This window comes from Pteropus alecto, unplaced genomic scaffold, assembly GCF_000325575.1.
Source record: "Pteropus alecto unplaced genomic scaffold, ASM32557v1 scaffold67, whole genome shotgun sequence".
Lineage (NCBI taxonomy): Eukaryota > Metazoa > Chordata > Mammalia > Chiroptera > Pteropodidae > Pteropus > Pteropus alecto.
This window is the reverse complement of record NW_006441061.1, coordinates 8,364,612-8,373,168: the sequence shown is the minus strand read 5'-3', so window position 1 is coordinate 8,373,168 and position 8,557 is coordinate 8,364,612. Positions and strand designations below refer to the sequence as shown.

Sequence of the window (8,557 nt, the reverse complement as noted above, 5' to 3'; positions counted from 1 at the left end):
AAGAACCACTTTAAAACAACAAACACACTCTGGGGTTTTGGGGCAGGTCACTGGGTCACCACAGGGGCCATTGTGTCACCAAGAGGTGAATCGCACACACCAGGGCCCGGCCCCCCGCGAGAACCGCATCCCGACCGGGGGCCCCGACTTTCGGAGGGATGACCGTCAGCACCTGTTTGCCGCCTCTGGGACAAAGTGTGCACTTCGGAAGGCCAAGCCATCAGCACGGTGGCAAACGTGGCCACCAAGGAGGAAGGAATCTAGAACGAAGTCCCGTGACAGTCAAAGGTGTTTCTCCCCGGGGACCTGGCTCTGCAGGCGGCCTCGCGTTCAGCCTAGACACTGACGTGGTCAGCCACACACACGGAAAAGAAGCAGGAAGCTCAGAGCCAGGCAGAGAACACAGCAGGGTGGGGCCGAACCGTCCCCCAACCCCGGTCAGGGTGGATCCCGGAGGGACGGTGGGGAGAGCCGGCCCTTCCCTGGGCCCTCAGCCAAAGGCGAACTCACACTGCGAGGGCTGAATCTGCAGGGGCCCACCATCCCCCGCTGCCAGGGCCCAACACTGGGGCACCCCCTTCCTCACCCCATGTCTGCCGGACAGCCAGCACTGCCCACTCTCCTGCAGGCCCCAGAGCCCAGCCCTCCCTCCCTTCCCCCACTCTCCCCCGCCCAGTGCAGGCCCGATCAGCTTTCCTGCCGGTGACCACATCCTCCCCAGCCTCCCGGACTCCAGGCCTGCCCTCCCGTCCAGTCCAGCATGCGGCCTCAGCAGAACTTCCTGAGCCACGTCCAGGCACAGCGTGTTATCCTCGTCCCATTCCCGGGCTCCTGGGCACCCCAGGATGGAGACGCCCACCACCGCCCATCACCCTGCTCTCCTGCAGCCTCGAAGGCTGTGGTTCTGAGTTTTGTCCCCTCAAAGTGACAGCTGCCCCCCCCAGTCCCGGGCCCCCTCCGTTCACCCCCAGACTCTGAATCCCTCGAAGGAGTCGCCTATATTTCCCTCGTCCCACGGGTCAATCACTGATAGGCAGTAACTGATAGTACTCAATAAGTGTCCCCCGAGAACGGGGAGGCCCGGCCGCCCTTAAAGGAAGAGGGGGCTCGGACAGGTGGCAGGGAAGGAAGGTGTCAAGGACGGGGCAGCTCCCCCGAGGAATCCGACGACTGAAGTGACCACCATCCATTTCATGGGCACGGGAAGGAAGGCCTGGGGCCAGGTGTCCTCCACCAGGAGCCCACCTGTGCCCTGGCACTGACCCTTCGCACCACGCAGTGACTCAGATACAAACCGGCGCCGGCTGGGTCCCGAAAGTGCATGTCACACGGAGAGGAAGTTTCCAAGTGGGGGGCAGGAAGCCAGGTGCTACGTCCCAGGGCCTGCTGGGCTCCGGGGACCACGGGCCACACCCTGCCACACAGCAGCCCACTGCACGGATGGGCCCGCTGAGGTTCGGGCGGTTGCGGGGCGGGGCCCGGGGACACACACGGCCACGTCAGTGGTGGGGGAGTCTGAGCCCGGGCCCCTCCTGGCTCCTGACCAGGGCAAAGCACCCACCCTTTGTCCCCTGGAGGCGGACACTTGGCGGCCTGGGTCTCCACACCCCTCTGGCTCGTGCGGGCTGCAGAGAACAGACAGGGGGCAGCTTCTCCCCGGAGCCCTGGCCACGGCCGAGCCCCAGCATCAGCCGGGAGGAGGGGCCAGGCTCCTGCACTCCTCATTCTGGTCCGGCCACGACTAGGAAAGTCCTTGCTGTCCTCGGGGCCCCAAGGGGGCCAGATACAAACACTCTGGCCCCCCAAACCTCGTGGCCTGCAACACGGCCCCCCGGCACCGAGGGCTCCTCCATGTGGGGCGGGTCTGCCTGGCGAGTCTGCTCCAGCAAGAAATGCTCTCGTCCAATCCACAGCTCCGCTCTCCCTGAGCCTGGCCGGCCAACAGATGTCTCATTTAAGCAGCTAAATTACCACAAATACACCCAAAGAGATGACAGGCCAATTTCTCCCAGGTTTATCTGCATGAGAAGGGACTGGTGTGTGCAAATGCCATCTTCCTTTTTTTGAGGAAAAAAAAACAACTTTTATTACACGCATGGGTTAAGAAAGAGACTGACTGCCAGCACACGGACCGCCGACGGCAGAGGTCACCGGGATGGAAGTCCGCACCTCAGCAGCCCGCTGGCGCCCTGCAGGACAGGATGCTGAGGCCACCGGGGCGCGGGGGCCACGAGTTCAGATCCTGCCTCCATCTCCCACCGGTGACTCAGGCGAGCCCCTCTGCTCCCCTATGCTCTCGGGGCCTCAGCCTCCAAAGCGGTCAAGTGGGAGGTGATGACTCTTACCCCACGGCTGAGTGCCTCCAGTCCTGTGACTAATCCTGGCCTCGCCAGGCGGCCGGGAGCAGCCCAGAGTGGGCACAGCGAGGCAGGTGGCTCCACCGTGCCCGAGGAATGTCGAAGGCAGAGGAAAACACTCTCGAACGAGAAACTGTCCTGGACGGATCTGCTGCCTGCCACCACTGACAGGCGGCCCAAGTGCCGGCTTGCACGTCCCCAGGCCACCAAATGGCAAAACAGAAGAAAGGCTGAGGGCTGGAGCCGCTCCACTGGGCAGGGGGACATGGCCCTGACACTGTGGCCTCCTGCCGTCTGCTCACCTCCCGCCCCGCAGGAAACAACCCCCGTCAGCAGACCCAGGCAGGGGGAGGGGCAGGATGGGCCACAGAGCTGGTCTGGGGTGTGGCTGAGCCACGGCCACACGTCCCCAGCAGCAACAGAGCTTGCTGCTCAGCGGCCACCTGCACGACCTGCTTCCTGACGCATGGCGGGAGGCGGCCAGGGCTTCCTGAGCAGACAAGGCAGACAGCGCTCTGCAGGCAAAACCCTGGAGCCTTTGGCCACGTCACGGGGTGTGGACACACGCCCCAAAACCACCCAGAGCAGGTGGACGGCATCACCCAGAGCTAGCAGGGACGCAGACAGGCACAGAGAGGACAGCCTCCGGCATTGACGGCAGACCGGGCCCGGCCTCCTGAACCCCGAGTCCTCGGATTCGCTCGCACACCCACCGCGTCCCCGAAACGAGAACCATCCTGCGGGAGAAGCTGGACCGCGCACACGCCGCGCAAGGTGAGGTCTGTGGCCTCCATCTGCCGACTCCCAGGAGAGGCGTCCGTCCTCCACGGCCCAGCCCTCAGCTCCCGCCACGGACAGGAAGCGCCCGGCCCCTGTGTGTGGGACATCTGCAGGGCTCCCGCTCCAGCCTGCGGTGATGCAGAGGCTGCCCTCCGCCTGCCAGCTCCCAGGTGCAACCTGAGCTCTGGGCGGCCTGGGAGACGCCCCTCCTGAAGCAGGGGCAGAGAGGGACCTGTCAACTGGAGCACAGGGACTCGCAGAGGCGGCGGCAGGGCAATTACACACACACAGATCCTGCTCGTCCCCGTCCCCTCCTGACAGCCAGATGGCAGGCAGCTTTGTCATTCACTCCCGCAAGGGGGATCCAGGCCCCCGCCCCCCCAAGCCGTCCACCCTTGGAGACACTGAGGGCAGGAGCCCCACTGTCCAGGGGGCGCGATGAAGGGCGGGCCTGAGGCCGGCAGCCTGAGCCCCGTCCATGCTCTCTGCACCGCGTCCCTTCATCGTCCACCTGGCGTCCAGAGGACAGGGGCCCTTCTCCTGACGACTCTGCTCAGAGGCTCCCCTCCACCCCCCGGGGCTGCGTGGAGAACCGGGAGCAGAGCCGGGCTGACCACTCAAGCCTCAGTCCCGGGGCGAGAAGGAAGTGGTCATGAAACCCCAGGCGGCCGGCCACACGACTGCACGGCCACCACAGGCTCCAGGAGAGATGGGGGCGTCTGGCCGCACCTACCGCCAGGATCAGAGACCGGGGGAGCAGCCAGGCGGCAAGTCCGCTCGCCCCAGTTCCGGCCCGGTCACGCCCCGACGCCCTGCTTCTGGCTGCTTCCTCTGGGTGCTGAGCGAAAACAAGCAAGACGGACAGACACTTCAGGCGGAGAGAGGCGGGCGGCATGCGGGCGGGTGCGTGGTGTCGGTCCTTGCGGATGAAAACGGCCTGCACCTGAAAGGTGTCTTGTCGGCCACCAAAACGACTTCGGACGGTTTCTCTCCTGTCCCAACAGCAGATGAGCGGGGGCGGGGAAGGGGAGCACAGGTGCCCTGGTCTCTGGGGCGGAGGGGTCAATCGAGAGTTAGGGACAAGGGAGGAGGGTCACAGGATGTGGCAGTCATGAGCACGAGGGACCAGAACCTTCCATCAACTCCCCAAAGGGAAGACAAGGCAGAAAAACTGACAGGTGGGCCCCAGGATTCTGGCGAGAGGTACGTCCAGGCCCAGCCTCTCAGGAGCCATGTGGCCCTGCCGGAGGCTTAGCCAGGGCTGCAGTGTCCCCTCACACAGGGGTCCTGGTGGTCTCTGCCCTCAGCATGCTGCCTGTACCACCTCCTCCCACAGGCCTCAGGGGGTCTTGGGGGTGGGGCCCCATTCCTGGAAAGGCTCAGAGGCTAACGAGCCCGAGGACGGAAGGGAAAGGCAGCTGGTGACTGTCCCCCCTGCCTCCTGGGCCACTCACCAGACAGCACATGTGCTCACTGCCTTTGAAACCAAAAGCAGAAACACCAACAGAAGCCTTTGTGGCCTCAAGTTTACACTGGCTCAGGAGGACAAGGAGTAAGTGTCCTAAAAATGATTGTCTTAATCCTCATATAAACTACAAAGACCAACAAACGAACCCCACAAAACAGGAACACTGCGTGTTTCCAGCCGCACGGAGACTTCCTCAGCCTGCGGCAGGCAGGCGGGAACCCCGGCTGGGTGCGGGCACCCTGGGCCCAGCTCGCAGGCCAAGCACCCACTGCACAGGCTGCCTCCCTCTGTGGCCGCGTGTCTGTCATCTTTTATCTCCTGGTCTCTGAAACCACAACAGTCCCAGCACGGGACACTGACTGGAGCGGGCCCGCCTGACGGCACAGAGCTTCTGAGGGCCCCGAGCAGAGGGCCTGTCCCCGCCGGGCAGGGGGCTTCTGAGGCCTGAGCAGGGCGTGGCTCGTCCCACCCACGACGTGCAGGATGCCAGCTGCTGAGCCCAGTGTCATCGCAGGGGAGGAGGTCCCAGAGGTCCCACCCACCCCCACGTGCCTGGCTCCCCTCCAGCCTTGCTTTGGGGCGTGTGTTAGAGTTGAGGTGTTCACGGGGAGAAGCCACTGCCCCAAACGTCCAGAGTCGAGGGCACCATCTGAGGGCATCCACTGAGCACTATCACATCTAGACGCCAGGCTGAGAGCTTTGGGTTCCCTCTGCCCCTCTGTTCTCTGTCATAAACCCCCTTTTACAGACAAGGAAACAGGGCCCAGAAAGGAAGTCGCATGGCCAAGGGCGAGGCAGGACTTGAACCCAGGTCCGCAAGGGTCCGGCACCGAGCCCATCTCCACCCCAGGGACGAGGTGGTGGCCACCCCACCATCTGACAGCACACGAGGCCAGGCACAAGGTGAGAAAGCGGGTCCCCAGGCAGGGGCTGCCCCAAGACAGCTCTGGCGGGGTGGGTGGGCCCGGGGGCCCCGGGGTGCACAAAACTCTAGCCGCCACACAGCCATCGGGGACCAGGACCGAGAATGCGGGCAGGTGGGAGGACGCGAAGCTTCGTCGCGGCAGAGACTCGAACCCAGAGGCGCAGCCACTCACACCACGAACAGCGAGGAGCTGACCCGCCCCGCAGCTGGACCCCGACACGGGAGGACCTTGGCCCAGGCCCCACCCCCGACGGCTGAACCTCACTTTAACAAAGAGGCCGCGTGCCGGTTCCGTCTCGGAGTGAAGCGGCCTTTAAGGAGACGGGGCGCAGCCCCCAGAGGCAGGACCTGCAAGCCCGGTCAACAGGCTCGACGGACAGGCGGCCACCGTCCCCTCCCCAGGAAGCGGGCCCGAGTGGCACTCCGGCCCCTGCCCGCTTCCTTGCTCTGCACCGGAAAGTCCACCTTCCTTTCTCTGTGAACCCGTAATCCACCGCCCACCCCCCGACAGTCAGGGGTTCTTTCTCTTCGCCCAAGGCCCATGAGCAGATGCTCAGGAGTGACATGAGCAAGTGACGAGTGAGCCCCCCGCTCAGCCGCCCAGGAGCAGGTGAGGGAACAGGCCTGGAAGCCACGTAGCCAGAAGGGCCGAGCCGGCCGGGCTGGGGCCAGCTCTGGATTTTGGCACTGTGCCATCCCAAACTCCTCACCGGCTGAGGACCCCGAATAGAGCTCAAGAGGATGAGTGGCCAGGCGGCAATGATCTAGACTACGTGGGGGGCACAGTGGGACCCCTCCAGCCTCTGCCCCCCACAGAGCCCTGTCCTTGAAGCAGCCACCCACTGACAACCTTTAGTTAACGAAAGGCATCCAGTTTTCAAGGCCAGCTCGAATGCCACCTCCTCCAGGAAGCCCTCTGCAGTCACCGTGCCCCCAGGGACCCAAATAACCATATCTGCTGAGGACTAGCACAGCCCCAAACGCCAGGACTGCAAATCCGGTGTCTGCTCCCATCTCCTGCCCCGTCCAGCTCAGGAACTCCCGGGGAAGAAACCGCAGAGAGAGGGTGTGAGACCCCCTCGAGCAGCCTTCCCTGGTCACCCTCAGAGGAAGGGGCAGGGCTGCCACCCGCCTTCCACTCGTGGCCAAGGACCCTCCATCCTTGTCTCAGCCAGGCCACCACACCACTTTGGGGGTGGAAGGGTAAATTCAGAGTGAGAGGGGTTTGTTGACGGGCTAGGAACGGAGGGAGGGTCAGCCCAAGACCCGGAGCCCACCCTCTCTTTACCACCGCGTGGCTCTGCTTCGGCCAGGTGGCCAGGTGGACAGGGAAGGTGGCCGCCCCAGGAGGCAGGCAGTGAGCGAGGGCCGGTGCCCAGGCAGCAGGAGCGAGCGGCCACCCCAGGTGTGGATGGGGCACGATGCTGAGACTTATGAGGCCAGCGCAAAGCAGGGGCAGCCAGGCCCACGCTCTACTCCCAACTCCCCCCAACAGCCTGCAGGGTGGCCACGGTCATCCCTCTTCAGATGAGGAGACCGAGGCTCAGCCAGGCCAGTGACATCATCACCACTAAGCGTCTGAGTGCAGCCAAGTGGCCGAGCATGTCCCCCTCCACCGCCATCTCGGGCAGGGCACCTTGCTCACTTAATGGCTGGGGACCCACTCACGACCAGCACAAGCAGTCTCGGCCTCTGCAGGCCTCTGTCCCTCTTCTACAAAGTGGGCTAAGAGCAGAGCACCAGCCACCACTGCCCGAGGACAAGATGAGGTCACCGCCGTGGCACGGAGCATCTGCCAGCACCGAGCGACCCGGGCACTTCCCGGCTGGGGAGCCTGGGCCAAGGGCACTGGTCACGAATGGAGACAACCGTGAGCTCTGACGGGAACTGGGAGGGGCACCCAGGGGACCAGGACACCTTCACGGGCCTCTGAGCAGGTGAGCAGCAGCTGCCGGCCCGACGCCTGGTTTTGTGAGGCCCATCGCCCGGCCTTATACAGTTTACAGGCTAAGAAAGATTTTTGCATTCTTAAATGGATAGGAGGAAAAAATGCCACAAGAATAGAATTTCATGACACATGGAAATTACATGAAATTCAAGTGTCATCCTCCATAAGTAAACTGTTGGTGCACAGCCCCGCTCACGCCCTGAGCACGGCCCTGCTCCCCCATCCCCACCCCCACCCCCACCCCTTACAGACCAGTCACCGTCACGGCCACGGCCACGGCCACATTCGCACTGAGAGGCCAGAGGCGAGTGGCTGCGAAGAGACCATCTGGCCCACAAGGACTGAAGTGTTTACTGTCCCCACCGAAAACCTGCCGGCCCTCCTCTGAGAGAGGGGTGTTGGTGCCAGCTGGGGCGCAGGGCAGGTGCTGGGTTCCAGGGTCAGTGGGGAAGAGGGGTGCTGTAGGGTGCTCCGGTCTGGGCCCCTGCCTAACCCAGGGCCCCCACGCCCACCCCACCATCATTGCCATGTCCCAGGAGTCCCCCCCCTCAAACTCAGGAAGACACAGACGCAGCCTGGACGCAGGGACAGGAGGGAGGGGCCAGTAGGAAACCCAGTGCCTCTGGAAGGAAGACGGAGTCTTTCCCGGGGAGGGGACATCCTCGGTCACCTGGGCCTCCTGGCAAGCAAGGGCTCCAGCGAGGCACTGGGGTGGGCGCTCACCATGGCTACTCGCCCTGGTCTGGCCCCTGACTAGGCTCCGCCCCCACCCTCCGGCCAGACACAGATGAGCCTCAGTTCCGGCAGTGAGACGCCCTATTTCCAGCACCCAGACCATTGTCCCTCACAATGGCGTCCCCACCAAGTACACAGCGTTCTTCTGGGTTTCGGCCGGGCTGGCGATGCCAGGAACCCGATTTCTGCAATCGATGCAGGCAGACCGCACACACGTCACTCCACGCCAGTGCCGGGGTCTGTGCCCCCGAGACCCAGCCGATGAGTCCAGACCTAAGCCTCGCTCGAGACCGCTGCACGCAGCCCGCGAGTGCCCCTCGGGCTACGCGGTCAATGCTAACACG

At 64.1% G+C, this 8,557-nt stretch overlaps 1 protein-coding gene and 1 long non-coding RNA gene across 2 annotated transcripts in view; both read right to left on the bottom strand.

Moving 5' to 3' along the window:
- LOC112484766 overlaps nt 1-617 on the bottom strand; it is a 1,748-nt gene extending 1,131 nt beyond the window's left edge. The window contains exon 1 of the long non-coding RNA XR_003048169.1: nt 173-617. This is a non-coding gene — a long non-coding RNA (uncharacterized LOC112484766). The remainder of the gene's footprint in view (nt 1-172) is intronic.
- Nucleotides 1-8,557, bottom strand: part of VAV2 (vav guanine nucleotide exchange factor 2) — a 135,923-nt gene that overhangs the window by 121,204 nt on the left and 6,162 nt on the right. The window lies entirely within an intron of this gene.